The sequence below is a fragment of the Schistocerca americana genome, chromosome 4 (assembly GCF_021461395.2).
Source record: "Schistocerca americana isolate TAMUIC-IGC-003095 chromosome 4, iqSchAmer2.1, whole genome shotgun sequence".
NCBI classification, from domain to species: domain Eukaryota; kingdom Metazoa; phylum Arthropoda; class Insecta; order Orthoptera; family Acrididae; genus Schistocerca; species Schistocerca americana.
Window position 1 is genome coordinate 839,617,482 of NC_060122.1, and position 17,962 is coordinate 839,635,443.

The window sequence follows — 17,962 nt, forward strand, 5'->3', positions numbered from 1 at the left end:
AGGAGAGGAGCCACAGGACTATTTATTTTCTACTGTCTATACTTTTACAAGTAAATTCATAAAACTTTGTCAGCATGACCAGGAAGGATTCGGGATTCACACTCATAGCATTGGAAGTTCAAATACATAACAAAACAAATTTTTTTACATGTGAAATTTCATCATTTTTTCGCTTACTATTGGTTGCATTTGTTGCTAAAGGTACATTTCTCTTCACAAGTAAGAGAGATTCTATGATGAATTTTGCACAGAATACAAACCATACTTACAGGTGTATGAAACTCTAGAATTTTCCAAATCTACTAAAAACTGTGGTAAAAATTGAGATAATTAACTGCAAAATTTGATTTTTTTCTAAATATAAAGTTTAAAATGTAGCAGCTCATTCATATTTTCATAAATTAAATAGATTCTAGAGTTTCGGACACCTGTAAGTATGGTTGGTATGCTGTGCAAAATTCATCGAACAGTCTCTTACTTATGAAGAAAAGTGTACCTATAGCAACAAATGCAGCCAAAAGTAAGTGAAAAAATTATGAAATTTCACATGTAAAAAAAATTATTTTGTTATGTTTTTGAACTTCCACTGCTACAAGTGTGAATGCTGAATCCTTCCTGGTCATGCTGACAAAGTTTTATGAATTTACTTGTAAAAGTATAGACAGTGCAAATTAAAATGTCCTGTGGTGCCTCTACTGCTCCAACTCGGCCCGTTTGACGTCCTACCCCCCTTAATTCTATCCGCGGTTCTGTAGACCACTTTACGATGTTGCTATCTACTAACAGATTTTGAGGCGCTAGGTACGGGGTGTTTTCGCAAGAGCGTGCAAAAATGTAACAGCACATATAGGATGGTCCACTGAACAATTTGAGATAGAGAACCTGGGGACGGAGAAGCCAGCTTAGGAGATGTGGAAGTAAACTTGTCTACCGCTTTGTCTAGCATTATTGTTTTCCAGCTTATTTACAACTAACATGGGTACAAGTTTACAGGTATTGTACTGTTTATTTACGTGAACATTCTTCATTTCCAGCAACGAAAGAAGGAGGACGAGGCTGATTCAAAAAATGGCTCTGAGCGCTATGGGACTTAACATCTGAGGTCATCAGTCCCCTAGAACTTAGAACTACTTAAACCTAACTAACCTAAGGACATCACACACATCCATGCCCGAGGCAGGATTCGAACCTGCGACCGTAGCGGTCCAGACTGAAGCGCCTAGAACTGCTCGGCCATACCGGCCGGCGACGACGCTGCTTACCAGGAAGTTATGATGCAGGTTGTGTTCGCTTTACTTGTCCATAAAGTGGCTCTACTGTGTAGTATTCACACTGTCACATGAGGGAACGTGGTATGAGTCGATGACAGACCCATTCATTGCTCAGTACTATTCACAGAATACGGTGGAGCAGGAACGGTACAGTATTTCCTCGTCCTATTCCATGGCCTGCGAGGTCGCCTGATCTGGGAAAGTCCCTGAGCTTCAAGCGCTAATAGAAAGCACAGAAGCTGAAATCGTTATAGGTACAGAAAGCTGGCTAAAGCCTGAAATAAGTTCTGCAGAAATTTTTACGAAGTCTCAGACGGTGTTCAGGAAAGATAGATTGGGCAGAATTGGTGGTGGAGTGTTTGTGTCTGTCAGTAGTGGTTTATCTTGTAGTGAAGTCGAAGTAGATACTCCGTGCGAATTGGTATGGGTGGAGGTTATACTTAACAGCCGAACTAAGTTAATAATTGGCTCCTTCTACCGACCCCCAGACTCCGATGATATAGCTGCGGAACAGTTTCAGAGAAAATTTGAGTCTCGTAACAAATAAATACCCCACTCATACGGTTATAGTTGGTGGGGACTTCAACCTTCCCTCGATATGTTGGCAAAAATACTTGTTCAAAACCGGTGGTAGGCAGAAAACATCTTCCGAGATTGTCCTAAATGCTTTCTCTGAAAATTATTTCGAGCAGTTAGTCCACGAACCCACGCGAATTGTAAATGGTTGCGAAAACACACTTGACCTCTTAGCCACAAACAATCCAGAGCTGATAGAGAGCATCATCACCGATACAGGGATTAGTGATCACAAGGTCGTTGTAGCTAGGCTCAATACCGTTTCTTCCAAATCCACCAGAAACAAACGCAAAATAATTTTATTTAAAAAAGCGGATAAAGTGTCACTAGAAGCCTTCCTAAGAGACAATCTCCATTCCTTCCGAACTGACTATGCAAATGTACACGATGTGTGGCTCAAATTCAAAGATATAGTAGCAACAGCAATTGAGAGATTCATACCTCATAAATTGGTAAGAGATGGAACTGATCCCCCATGGTACACAAAATAGGTCCGAACGCTGTTGCAGAGGCAACGGAAAAAGCATGCGAGGTTCAGAAGAACGCGAAATCCCGAAGATTGGCTAAAATTTACAGACGCGCGAAATTTGGCACGGACTTCAATGCAAGATGCCTTTAATAGGTTCCACAACGAAACATTGTCTCGAAATTTGGTAGGAAATCCGAAGAAATTCTGGTCGTATGTAAAGTATACAAGCGGCAAGACGGAGTCAATACCTTCGCTGCGCAGTGCCGATGGTACTGTTACCGACGACTGTGCCGCTAAAGCGGAGTTATTGAACGCAGTTTTCCGAAATTTCTTCACCAGGGAAGATGAATGGAATATTCCAGAATTTGAAACACGAACAGCTGCTAGCATGAGTTTCTTAGAAGTGGATACCTTAGGGGTTGCGAAGCAACTCAAATCGCTTGATACGGGCAAGTCTTCAGGTCCAGATTGTATACCGATTAGGTTCCTATCAGATTACTCTGATACAATAGCTCCCTACTTAGCACTCATATACAACCGCTCGCTCACCGATAGATCTGTACCTACAGATTGGAAAATTGCGCAGGTCGCACCAGTGTTTAAGAAGGGTAGTAGGAGTAATCCATCTAACTACAGACCTATATCATTGACGTCGGTTTGCAGTAGGGTTTTGGAGCATATACTGTATTCAAACATTATGAATCACCTCGAAGGGAACGATCTGTTGATACGTAATCAGCATGGTTTCAGAAAACATCGTTCTTGTGCCACGCACGAAGTAATGGCCGCTATCGACAGGGGATCTCAAGTTGATTTCGTATTTCTAGATTTCCGGAAAGCTTTTGACACCGTTCCTCACAAGCGACTTCTAATCAAGCTGCGGGCCTATGGGGTATCGTCTCAGTTGTGCGACTGGATTCGTGATTTCCTGTCAGGAAGGTCGCAGTTCGTAGTAATAGACGGCAAATCATCGAGTAAAACTGAACTGATATCAGGTGTTCCCCAGGGAAGCGTCCTGGGACCTCTGCTGTTCCTGATCTATATAAATGACCTGGGTGACAATCTGAGCAGTTCTCTTAGGTTGTTCGCAGATAATGCTGTAATTTACCGTCTAGTCAGGTCATCCGAACACCAGTAGCAGTTGCAAAGCGATTTAGAAAAGATTGCTGTATGGTGTGGCAGGTGGCAGTTGACGCTAAATAACGAAAAGTGTGAGGTGATCCACATGAGTTCCAAAAGAAATCCGTTGGAATTCGATTACTCGATAAATAGTACAATTCTCAAGGCTGTCAATTCAACTAAGTACCTGGGTGTTAAATTTACGAACAATTTCAGTTGGAAAGACCACATAGATAATATTGTGGGGAAACCGAGCCAAAGGTTGCAGGACACTTAGAAGATGCAACAAGTCCACTAAAGAGACAGCTTGCACTACACTCGTTCGTCCTCTGTTAGAATATTGCTGCGCGGTGTGGGATCCTTACCAGGTGGGATTGACGGAGTACATCGAAAGGGTGCAAAAAAGGGCAGCTCGTTTTGTATTATCACGTAGTAGAGGAGAGAGTGTGGCAGATATGATACGTGAATTGGGATGGAAGTCATTACAACAAAGACGTTTCTCGTCGCGGCGAGATCTATTTACGAAATTTCAGTCACCAACTTTCTCTTCCGAATGCGAAAATATTTTGTTGAGCCCAACCTACATAGGTAGGAATGATCATCAAAATAAAATAAGAGAAATCAGAGCTCGAACAGAAAGGTTTAGGTGTTCGTTTTTCCCGCGCGCTGTTCGGGAGTGGAATGGTAGAGAGATAGTATGATTGTGGTTCGACGAACCCTCTGCCAAGCACTTAAATGTGAATTGCAGAGTAGTCATGTAGATGTAGATGTAGATGTGGATGCAGTGCAAATAGTACGTTCATTGTGTCGAGGATGGTATTTGCAGTTAACTAATGCAAAAAGACGTACGCAGTAACTTGATTTTATTTCTATTATCTGCTTAAGCTGGCTTCTCCGACCCAGGTTCCCTACCTCAAATTGTTCATTGGACCATCCTATATGTCCTGTTAAATTTTTGCACGCTCTTACGGAAGCACCCAGTATAATGTTACTGTTTTGGAAGTCAATATTACATTCCTATTAGGAAAGCAGAAGAAGATGCTATAATATACAGTTCATTAAATCAGTACGTCAAATACATTTCTCAGTTTTCTCTGTTACATTGCTGTGACGGAATCACATAGCTGTTATGTAATATTATCTTGGCTGTTTTCTCCGTTTATACATTTCAGGCATATCTCTATAGTATGGTCCACATATATCACAATGAACTTTCAAAAACTACCCTTGCGATAAATGAACGCTGACAGATTTTCCGTGGCCTTTCAAATTCGCTTACTGCCCCTGCTGCCATTATTTGAATAAGTCCACGACTAACACTTCCCTGCTTGTCCAACAACAGCCAAGAGGTTCAGTTATGTTGTGATGGTTCGTTAACGTATATGTTGTTACACACAGAGCACCATACGTGGGGAATGAGAGTGTGGCAAGAAATCGGCTGTGGAGCTGTGCAATGCACTACCCCAGCGTTCGCTGTCAACGATTCGGAGAAAGCGCGGAAAGTATAAATGATGGAGAAAACACCCACTGATATATTAAAACGCCTGTGAGCAAGCGTTATGTTGACCTGATAAACAGTAAAATCACATGGTCTAAGCAGATGAAAAACAAGCATTCAGAACGATATTAGACCGGACTATAGGCAACTCGATACTTGCCAGTACCTATTCTGTTTCTGCCCTACACTATGTGATATGAAATCATTTTTCTGACTGACGTCGACGTAGTACGCATCTGACCTTACATATAACTGAAATAAAGTAGTGTGGTGACTGCAGTAGACAACGCTCCGTCTTATTTAACAGGTGTTCATAATTCGTAGTTCTAGGCGCTCAGTCCGGAACCGCGCGACTGCTACGGTCGCAGGTTCGAATCCTGCCTCGGGCATGGATGTGTGTGATGTCCTTAGGTTAGTTAGGTTTAAGTAGTTCTAAGTTCTAGGGGACTGATGACCACAGATGTTAAGTCCCATAGTGCTCAGAGCCATTTGAACCATTTGAACCATAATTCGTATTTTAAAAGCACACGGCTGGTACTTACGCAATTTCCTACAGATATATTGTAACACAACTTCCGAAAGAGCCACTGAAGGCACCAAAAACAAAGAAAGTTTAAATAGTGTAACTTATTAGCGTCCTCTGAATTCAAAGGACGACACTACTGTTCATAGAAAACGGTGCAAGTAACGCTTCCCTCACAAGGTAAAACTCTTTAATGCAGATACCGCGTGTCTCAACAGGGCATTAGCATTTCAGTCGTAATGTCCAATGCTGTCGTCATTCCACATCTTCCTCTATAGCGGTAAGTGCCTGGCTCTTACTTCATTTCCTTGTTTCAGGGCCAAAATCGCTGTGAGCACTATGCGACTTAACATCTGAGGTCATCAGTCCCCTAGAACTTAGAACTACTTAAACCTAACTAACGTAAGGACACCACACACATCCATGCCCGAGGCAGGATTCGAACCTGCGACCGTAGCTGTTGCGCGGTTCCAGACTGAAGCGCCTAGAACCACTCGGGCACTCCGGCCGGCTGTTTCAGGGCCGAAAGAGTACCGTCGGCATCGGGTTAGTCTTCTCACTCTTACCGATCAATGCTCGCGTCAAGCACAAATGCATTCTCGCATATTTCATTCTGCAAAGTTCAAATGTTGTTCAAATGTGTGTGAAATCTTATGGGACTTAACTGCTAAGGTCATCAGTCCCTAAGCTTACACACTACTTAACCTAAATTATCCTAAGGACAAACACACACACCCATGCCCGAGGGAGGACTCGAACCTCCGCCAGGATCAGCCGCACAGTCCATGACTGCAGCGCCTAGACCGCGCGGCTAATTTCTGCAAAGTATGCCACACAAACTTTATATGCTTTACAAATAATGCAGAATTATTTCCTAGAATTCTTGTGCTTTAGAATTATGATCGTAACTGACAAAAAATGAGTAATGTGCATGAGAAGTAATTATTTTGCGTTTGAGAAAGTGAAGACGTTATCTGCATTCATGTTTCGCGAAATCTCTAATCACAGGCGGCCAAAGCGACGTGACAGGAGTATACGAACACCAAGCAATGAGAGTCAAAGTGTCGTAATAACTAACATACAAAGTCCTTCGAATCTGTGTGTTACATAACATTACTTGAACGGTTAGAAAAGTCAAACATCGAACCATGTGAGCCAAGAACATTACAGAGGGGATGCCGCCTGTGGCCGTCTTGGCTTTCGCATCTTCACGGCAGGACACTTTCTTCCAGTTATGGTTACTGCCATTATGATAAATCTGTATAATGTACTTTTTATCCAGTTTACCTTCAGAAATAAACAATAGAAAATCTGAAAGTTAATTTCTTTCCTTCTGCAGGAAGGAATGCAAGGGACGTGTAATATCCGAAAAGCAGGAAGTAGCTACGAGCTAGCAGGGGATCAGTACTCTGTGTTTGTTAAGTATTCAAATGAGATACGGCACTTAGCATATTCCATAAATATGCTACGGATTCTACAGAAGCTTCACATTGTGTAGGTGTGTTGCCATTGCCCTGCATCACATTATGGTTGCGCCACATCTGCACAGAACCTGGAGCAACCTGCGTTGCGCAATAGCGCATTTTTTCAGCTGATTCCGTGGCTTGTTCACATCTACATCTAAATCAGACTCCGCAAGCTACCTAATGGTGTGTGGATGAGGGTACTTTCGGTACCACTATCTGATCCCTCCAAGCCTGCTCCACTCGCAAATAGTTCGTGGGAAAAATGATTGTCGGTAAGCCTCTGTATTGGCTCTGATTTCTCGAATTTTCTCCTCGTGGTCAATATGGAAGATGTATCTGGGGGGAAGTAATATATTGTCCGACTCCTCCAGAAAAGTGCTCTCTCGAAATTTCAATAGTAAATCTCTCCGTGACGCGCAACGCCTCTCCTGTAACGTCGGCCAGTGGAGTTTGTTTAACATCTCCTTAAGCTAAAAGATCCCGTGACGAAATGCAACGCTCTTTTTTTGGATCTTCTGTATTTCCTCTATCAGTCCTACCTGATAGGGATCCCAGATAGATGAACAATACTCAAGAATCTGGCAAACAATAGCCTTATAAGCAACTTCTTTCGTGGATGAGTTACATTTCCTTAAGATTCCTCCGATCAATTTGAGTCTGGTATCTGCTTTCCCTACTATATGTTTTACGTGATCATTCCACTTAAGATCGCTCTGGATAGTTACGCCTAGATATTTTACGGCAGACGCTTTCTCCAACTGTTTGTCATCAGTGGTGGATTTCTTTACGTACCCAGCTAGACGGAAACAATGAGTTACTTTTTAATTACTTTCTTTCTCTTTTGCTACGTACAGTTTTCTTGCGAAACTGCAGTTTTCACGAAGTACCGCACATCATAAAAGCTAAATTTTTAATTAAAATAACCTACAATCATTTCGAGCTGCCTTACTAACAAGGGAACCTCCCCATCGCACCCCCCTCAGATTTAGTTATAAGTTGGCACAGTGGATAGGCCTTGAAAAACTGAACACAGATCAATCGAGAAAACAGGAAGAAGTTGTGTGGAACTATGAAAATAACAAGCAAAATGTACAGTGAGTAGTCCATGTGTAAGATAAGCAACAACAAGTATAAACTGACAGGGAAGGCCGCCAATTGTGAAATTCAGATTCAATTCATACTGCGCATAATAAAAGCTCATGACCAGAGTTGTAATGTGGCAAAGCACCAAGATGCACTTCTCAGCCGTTGTCGAGAAAATCGACTGTTAAAAGAAACCGTTGCGGTGAAATACTCTCTACGAGTTATAATTTTCTACAGCGTCGTGGCGCAGCGGTAAGCGCTCGGGTTCGTAATCCGAAGGTCGCCGGATCGAATCTCGCGCCGTACAAGATTTCTTTAAATTTTTTTTTTTAGTATTTGTTTTTTGTAGTTCAAATATATATATATATATATAAATTCCCGGTAATCAGTTGCAACAATTATGCATATAATAAGTTGTTGAAAGTCGTTTGTCGTGGAAAAACTGTCGACTTCGAACATCATTATGTTTTCCGCAAACAAAGTTGTATTTCACAAATGTTATTAATTGTCTTCATAATGTTAACCACGTATAGTTAACGGAAGACGTAGAAACGATATTCCGAAACGAATACGTATAGCGTAAGTCAAACGTTCGAATTAGAATAGAAACCCCACGAACACAAATTTGCTGTGGCAGGTATGAAATATAAACTCCGTTACTCGCTCGTTACACTTGAAGGACAGATGTTGAATGGGCCGAAACGAGCCGCCGCATAACAGCGTAGTTGCCTGCTAACTTCGAAAGAAGGTAGATGTGGTCCCTAGCGCAACTTATAACATCGTCGAAAATCAGTGTGGGCGTGAGAGCTTTGGTACACCCTGTTAAACAAACGCAAAAATGGAGGCGGTACAATTGCAGAGCGATCCGCCTTCACCAACATGCATAAGCAATTCATTAATAGTTTATATATATTTGAATTACAAAAAACTAACAATAAAAAAATGTTGCATGGCGCGAGATTCGATCCGGCGACCTTCGGATAACGAACCCGAGCGCTTACCGCTGCGCCACGACGCTGTAGAAAACTTTTAATCGTAGAGAGTATTTCACCGCAACGATTTCTTTTAACTGTCGATTTTCTCGACAACGGCTGAGAAGTGCATCTTGGTGCTTTGCCACATTACAACTCTGGCCATGAGCTTTTATTATGCGCAGTACGAATCGAATCTGAATTTTACAATTGGCGGCCTCCCCTTGTGAGTTGAGGAGCGCCGTGGTCCCGTGGTTAGCATGAACAGCTGCGAAACGAGAGGTTCTCGGTTCAAACCTTCCTTCGAGGGAAAAATTTTAATTTTTTATTTTCAGACAATTATTATCTGTCCGTCCGTCCGATGCGAGGTAACTGCGCCGTAGTATGGGGACGCTACACTTTAACGAACATCGAAACACTAGACGTCAGTCGACTACAGCGCACGGAAGAGAGAGTATTCTTGCTAACGAGGCTCCCTGGCTGGCAGTTGACTGTTCGCTACTTTGGACGAGAGTGCATTAAATACGTGAGATGTATTTCGTGGGCAATATGTTTTAGGTTCCCATTGGAGAGGCACGTCCTTTCATCTACTAATCACACGGTTTTGCGGAGCGGTCGCAAAACACAGACATTAAACTTTTTACAGTGAACAGAGACATCAATGAACGAACGGACAGATCATAACTTTGCGAAAATAAAAAAAGTAAACTTTTCACTCGAAGGAAGACTTGAACCAAGGACCTCTTGCTCCGCAGCTGTTCACGCTAACCACGGGACCACGGCGCTCCTGACCTCAGATTATACTTGATGTTACATATCTTGCACATGGACTACTCAGTTTGTATATTTTGCTTATTTTTTTCATATTTCCACACAGCTTCTTCCTGTTTTCTCGATTGATCTGTGTTCAGTTTCTCAAGGCCTATCCACTGTGCCAACTTATAACTAAATTTGAGGGGGGTGCGATGGGGAGGTTCCCTTGTAAGAGAGGCGGAGTTACTGCCTGAACTATTTTGCATTCCACATTTTTCGGCAGTACATTTGCTATTATTATTTGAGAGGTGACTGTTGGAGTGTGTGTGTCATTGAATAGGTTTGGGAACACATATTGGATTAAACGTAAACCTGCTTAACAGAAAAATGGTTCAAAAGGCTCTGAGCACTATCGGACTTAACTTCTAAGGTCATCAGTCCCCTAGAACTTAGAACTACTTAAACCTAACTAACCTAAGGACATCACACACATCCATGCCCGAGGCAGGATTCGAACCTGTGACCGCAGCGGTCGCGCGGTTCCAGACTGTAGCGCCTAGAACCGCTCGGCCACCCCGGCCGGCCCTGCTTAACAAATCAGATGCTTCCGCCCTGTCCTATGCGAGTAATTATCATTGACTGGTAGTGAAATGAATTTTTCACTGCAGTATAATCGGAAATACTGTCTCTAAATTCTTCACGCAATTGGGAAATTACTACCATGTTACAGTTAGTTGCTGAGTTGTGCGAAGTTTCGATTCCTCCGAATGATTTAGGACTTTTCTCGTTCTTATCTGCTACAGTAGACACGACAAGAGTCTCATTGCTACCTTTATAATGAGCCGTTTCCGATGACCGCGACATGAAGGGGATTTTTAAGTTTTGTGTTGCTTGGTTGTACTTCGTGCGTAGTTCCGCAATGCATCAGCGGAAGAGTGAGTGTTTTGGAGCGCTCGTGGCTGTTTCACACTCGAGGGCCCGCCGTCCGCTGCGGCCGCGGTGAGCAGTTTAGGTGTCGCAAACTGCGCTGCGTTGGCCCAGAAGCCGGAGAGAGGGCAGTGCTCAGGGCTTCCCCCCGCTGCTGCACACACGTACACGTGAGGCGGCGGCGCCTCGCACGTGACGCCGGGCGACTTCCTTCCCCTCGTGCCGGATTTCTCCGGAAATCAGTGAATTTATCTTTCTCTTCCACGAAGCCATTTCCCCACCGCGGCGTATACGATCTCGCACCCGCACGCCAACGAACACTGTGTAAAGCGAGAAATATCGTTTTATACTTCCATTTGTTTACAGTATGTCGTCTCAGTGGATCATCATCACCGACTACTTTAAGCATTAGGTACTTCCACTTGTAGTGAGTTTCACATTTAATTTATCGTTCATCTTTACATAGGGTATCAGTTCTGTGCACACTCAAGTTGTCAAATTGCACTTTCTTTATCATCGTCATTTTTTCTGTTTTCCGTCGTTCCTTAGTTGCTTCAAAATGCATTGACGCATGTTCCTTCGGTGCAACTAAATAAAAGACAGTTTGTTTATTACCATACGCTTTCCGATTCGTTTATTCGTGAAGCATCTTCAGTGGCACTGAATACACGTCTCTTCCTACACATATAATAAGCGTATATGTAGTAGTTAGAACATGTTACTATGTTACATTTTGTCATGTGTCTTGTTTTTCAGATTAGACTCAACTTTGTACCACAAATTTCGTGAGGCGAAATTATCGTTGGTATTACTTACGATTTCTAGTGCTCTTTACCCATGTGTGCAGTCCTGGAGATGTGTTCATTAGTCCCCATGCTCCAGATGGCCGATTTCCGGTGAACAACACTGGAAATCGTAAGAAATGATAATTTCATCTAATGAAATTTGCGCTACAAAAGTTGAGTGTAATCTGAAAAACAAGGGAAAAATATGAGAAAGTAAGATATTGTAAGTACAACATAATACAGCCACTACATAGAATCAAGAATCAGTAATTTTATTCAGCATGGGTCATTTTACAATGATATTGGCTTCGTCATACAGGATGTACAAGTACATAAATAATAATAAAATAAAGTCAGTACATTATAGTATACGTTTTAAGCATGGCAGTGTACCAAATTACACCAGGATAGTTTTTAAAAGTTAATGCAGTAACCTATACTATACTATAATATAATATAGTATAGTATAGTATACCCTGTACGTAGTGTATTGTGTACACTATGTAATTACACACGACGTAACCACAGCACACAATAAAATGTTTAACTATAGAAAAAATTTAAATGCTAATACCCTCCTCAGGCATATCAAAGAATTCTTTAATGTCATAAAATGGTTGAGCTGACAGCCAGCTGTACCACTGAATTTAAAAAAAAATTATATCGATAGACTGAACATGAACTGACTGTTTATTGAACATTTTGAGTGTTTTTTCTTTATGGAAGTTTCCAGTTCTTGCTAATCTGTGGCGTGGCGTGTCTAAATTATCCTTTGCTATGTTGTTGTGTTCATGTACTTTCCCTCTGAGAACAAAGTCTGAACAATTATTTTTAATACAGAGTACAGACACATAAATGTATACATTTATAATATATATATATATACTCCAAGCTCACTACCTCCCTTAGTTTCAAGGTAAGGTATGCCACCTTTATTACACGAATAGAAGGAAATATGTCTTACAGGACACTGAGGATGCTTCACAAATAAAAGAAGAGAAACGCGTATGGCAATAAACAAGCTGGCTTTCATTTAGTCGCACAGGCAGAACATACCTCTATGCGCTTTCTCGTTTGCGCCGAATTTTCTTACTATTTAAAACAGCGAAATAATGTCTGCAATAATCAGTAAAATATCAAATCGTCAGCTTTGATTAGTCGTGCCAAGTCCGGGTTACCTCTTCGTGGCGCCACTGCAGCAGCGTGTCTGCACCTCTGGCGCCCTGCTGGGGCCGCCAGCCAACGAGGCGCGCTGTCTGCTGTCTGCTGTCTGCTGTCTGGACCTGTCGGTCCGAGCGGCCATCCTGAGTTGCATCCCGAGTCGTGGCATCCGTGCGAGGCGCTCTGCTCGTCTGCAGCGTTGAAAATTCTGGGTGAGGTCTTTCCAATTGCTTTTCCAGGGTGGTCATCAGGCAATATACAGGTCAATTCAATCGCGTGGTGTACATATTCCCACAATCATTTTATAGTCATTCAGCGTGCAGGATTTATAGTGAGTTGTATGCGTCCGGCGTCACATACGCTTAGACCTCTGCTTTTTCTTAATCTGGAAGTCAGTTTACGGGATCTAGGAACATACATTCAGTACATTGCGGTATGTATTCATTTTTATCATCCACTCCTGCATTAAGAACAGTTTATTGTCTAATACAAATACAGAAAACAGCAACCACTGAATTTTGAAAGACTTGTTTATTCCATAAATCGGTTTTCGAAACTTTTCAGGCTCATTTTCGGATGGTGCACAGCAGGATATGTGACTACTTCAATGCGTAATGCTGGATGTTGACTCTGTGACAAGAAGATGGAGTATACTTTAATGCATCGCCATGAGTAAATGTCATATGGCGATAAATTAAAGCATGTCCCATCTTGGCCGGCCGATGTGGCCGAGCGGTTCTAGGCGCTTCAGAGTGGAACCGCGCGACCGCTACGGCCGCAGGTTCGAATCCTGCCTCGGTCATGGATGTGTGTGATGTCTTTAGGTTAGTTAGGTTTAATTAGTTCTAAGGTCTAGACGACTGATGACCACCGCAGTTAAGTCCCATAGTGCTCAGAGCCATTTGAACCACTTTGTCCCATCTTCTTGTCACAGAGTCAGCGCCCAGCATTACGCATTGAAGTAGTCACGTATCCTGCAGTGCACCATCCGAAAATGAGCCTGAAAAGTTTCGAAAACCGATTTATGGAATAAACAAGTCTTTCAAAATTCAGTGGTTGCTGTTTTCGGTGTTTACATTGAAAAATAGGCACGGGTTTTTAAATACTGAAGCATTAGTTGAAGAATGTCTTCTCTTTTTATAAACGAATTATTTCAAAGTATTTTGCTTGCGCAATGTGCGCTCTTTTATTAAAGAAACATTTCAAGTTGCCTATAAAAATGCAATAAAACATGTATGAACTGTCAATTCAGATCAACGATATCAGAGAATATAGCACGTAGCTGAAACGAATCGGAAGAACGGTACTTTCATATCTTTTAGAATAAGAGAAGGGCAGAACTCCTTTCAGCGAACTGAATCTCCCCACTTCTCTCGTTTCCATCGAACTAAGCAGACGTATTTTGTGTAGGTGTCTCTGTGGTACATACAAATTTTAAATCTAAAAAAATATGTGAAAAACGATTTGCGCTCTTGTTATCACTTATAGTTCCAAGTTCTCTCCGCGGTTATTTAGTTGTGCATGAATAACGATTTTGTAATATTTGTTTCAGAAAAGCTAGATAGAACCGCGAGCGCAGCAGATCATGGCAAAGAGGCACAACGTGCCGAATGCAGTTGCGTTTAGCCATTGATTGATTTCATTCTGCTATAAACAAAGCGCATACATGAGATTGTTTGTGGATCATTTAACAGTGACTCGCCATTATTCTGAACAAGCGCAAATTACGTATGATCTGTCGGATACAGGCCCCACAAAATTGGTGGTGGCGTTAAATTACTACGGCTGGTAAATGGTAAAACCTCGTGGGGCGCGGTGCAACATTTGCGTGTATAATTATGTTGCATTTTCATTTTGATGTATCCACGCTGCGAGATCACAAATCTGATGTAGAGATGTTGTTGTCCAGATGTGAATCCGGATGTCAGATGGACACGTGGCTGAAACGGAAATTTACTGCCAACACGACAACGAACTGCAAAGAAAAGGTTTGGGAAAGCCGGTGCAGCTAGCCCGCCTAAGGAAGTTAGACAGCTTCTCAAAATTCGAGTAGACACTGTGTGGCTGATTTTTTGAAGTTAAAGTAATACTAACTTACACAAAGCATTGTTAAAATTAAGTTGTCCATCGTGGCCGCTGTAAAGCTGCTCGTCATCAAGATGGGCCGCCAACCATTCTTCTGTATTTAAATGAGTCACCCTGGTGTCGTATTAGATTACGGAATATTGTTGCGGCACATTTACTTTTAACTGTGTCCTGGATTCATTGATTAGTCTGTTTTAAGTTCGAAAATAATACTGAAATTCAGTGAGAAATTTTTAATAACATGACAAACTGGGGAAACCGGAAAAAATGGAGATCGGTACCTACACACGAAAGCAAATTGTAGTCGATGGCGACTGTACAGCCGAGCCGACTAAAGAAATGGCAGATTCCGGTACTGAAGTATCATAATGTGGCGTCGCGAATGCAGGCGACTTATCTGAGGAAGCAGGTATACCAACCACCGTAGCTGTTGACACAGGGGCGAAATTAAATGCTCTTCTCTCACATTTTTTCAGTAAGAAATGTGAAATAAAGGAGATTCCAACTTTGCTTGTGCTAAACTGTGTTGTCTAAGGAGCCACCGCTGCACGAACACGAAGAGTTAGCACTCATTCACAGATTGAGGTATTGTTTCAAAGTGGAGCTACAGAATACACCTTCGCCATAGTTAAGGACTTGTCTGCGTTCTGTATACTCTGTATGCAGCATCGAAGAAGGAGGAATGCAGAAGTCGACCTTCGGAGTGGAATGTCTCATTTAGTTGTTGGTGGGAAAGAAATCATTTTGAGTTTTATATGCACTAAGGCACACGAAGGCAAATTTTGCCAGTATCTGAAATTAAAAATAACAACCAGGAAGGTGCTGTGGACACAGTGGCATTTTCGAGTATGGAAATGGCAGCTCGTGTCAGCTGACGTAAGCTCAGGAACAAGAATCTTAATATCCAAGCCAATAGCGCAAAACTGAATTATCTGAATTATTATTGTTATTTGTAAATATATTTTCCTAATCATCTAAGGTAATATATACATTACGAATGTCGTTCGCCATGAGACTTGTACTCGACAGACGTATTCCATTCCTTGGGTGACGAAAGAGGCAGTCAAACAGGAAATATGTAAAATAATAGTTTGGAACATAGACACTCGGATATCACCGTCCAGCAGTCCATTGTTAGCAGTCACTAAAACACCTGGATGTTTATGTTTGGTTCTGGACACTCGCAACATAAATAAGATCATAATAACAATTAGTACCAGACCAGAAGAGCTCGGAGAACAACTTAAGAGATTCCAAGAAGTAAAATATTTACCCACGATTGATCTGAAATTGTCGTTTCCGCAGGCTGCGTTATCGTAAGAAATATGAAGGTATATAACGTTTATTTTTCCGGACGTTTGTATCAGTTCGAAGTACTACCTTTTGGATTAAACATTAGTTCTGGTGTATTTCAGTCCTTGAGACTGTTTTAGGCTCTGATTTGTTAGACGCAGTATATATTGACGATTTATTGATTGCAACGCCAACACGGGAAGAGCATATTTTTTGTTGAATAGAGTATTTGTGAAATTTTGAGAATTAGGTGCCACTACCAACCTTGGCAAATCAAACTTTACCAAAGAACAAATAAAATTTTTAGACTATGTCATGTGTTCTACCAGTATTGCACCTGACCAGGACAAAGTAAGTGCGGTAAAAATCTTTCCTACTCCTACTACAAAAAGAAAATTAAATGGATCGTACAGTCTCATGTCATTTACAGGAAATATGTTCCTAATCATCTGATGAACAATTAGGAACTAGTAAATTTACTGAACAAAATTCTCATTGGCTATGGTCAGAAAATACCAAGAAGCTTTTGATAACGTAAAGAAAGAGTTAGTGTCTTCCAGTCATGGTCAAGAATCTTTGTACTGCGTCAGGTGCATGCTGCTCAGGACTCAGTTTATGCCTCTTTCAAATAAGCAAAAATGAAGGGAATACTGAAATACGTAACATTAACCTTACGAGGAGAGTGTTGTGTGAGTGTGAAAGAGCTGACTCGGCAACAGAATTAGAGACAAATGCTGCTGTGTGGTCGTTTCATAAATTGAGTCATTACATCTATGACCATTATATAAAAATTTTCTGTGATCACAAGACTTCGAGTTTTCTGATGGCTTGTAATCTGATTCATCAAAGATTAGATGCTATCTCTTCTTGCAGAAATATGGTTTTGAAAGTTTTTATATTAAAAATAGTAAAAAATTCATAGCGTATGCATTTTGCAGGTTCCCCCAAGGGCTACCCAAACTTGGTGAACTAGTAGAACGAGCAAATGGCTATAAGATATACATAATGAAAGACACAGTGCATCACAAGTATTATATTGGGATGTGTTAAAACGTAAGTACTTTACAAAATGGGGACGCCAGCTGGAAAAACGTAATTCAGATCATTTAATCCAACCACAAGATTACGAGATTTTACAGGTTTTACAATATTATTTTGTTCCATCGTATTAATGCCGAATGTGAATTGTGGCGTGTCTGTAGATTCAGGTGTCCAAAAATGGCTCTGAGTACTATGGGACTTAACATCTGAGGTCATCAGTCCCCTAGAACTTAGAACTTCTTAAACTAACCTAAGGACATCACACACATCCATGCCCGAGGCAGGATTCGAACCTGTGACCGTAGCAGTCGCGCGGTTACGGACTGAAGCGCCTAGAACCGCTCAGCCACACCGGCCGGCAGATTGAGGTGTGAAAAGTCATTGGATACCTTCTAATATCGTGATGTGATACAGCAACTTGACGTGGCACTGACTCACGTGGTCAGAAGTCCTCGGCAGAAATATTGAGCAATACTGCTCCTACAGCCATCAGTAGTTTGCGAAGGTGTTTCCGGTGCAGCATTTTGTGCACGAACTCACCTCTCGGTGATCTCCCACAAATGTATGACGGGATTAATGTCGGATGATCCGGGTGGCCAGATCCTACGCTCGAACTGGTCAAAATGTTTTTCAAACCAAACTCAAACAATTGTGGCCCTGTGACATGGCGCTTTGTCATCCATAAAAAATCCATAATTTTTTGAGAGCATGAAGTCCACGAATGACTGAAAATGGTCTCCCAGGAGCCGAACATAACCTCTCCGCTAAACAATCGGTTCAGCTGGACCAGAGAATCCTGTACATTCCATGTAAACAAGGCCCACACCATTATGGATCGTGTACAGTGACTTGTTGACGTCTCGGTTCCACGGCTACGTGAGGTCTGTGCCACACCCGAACCCTGGCACGAGCTCTTGTCAACTGAAATGGAGACTCATCTG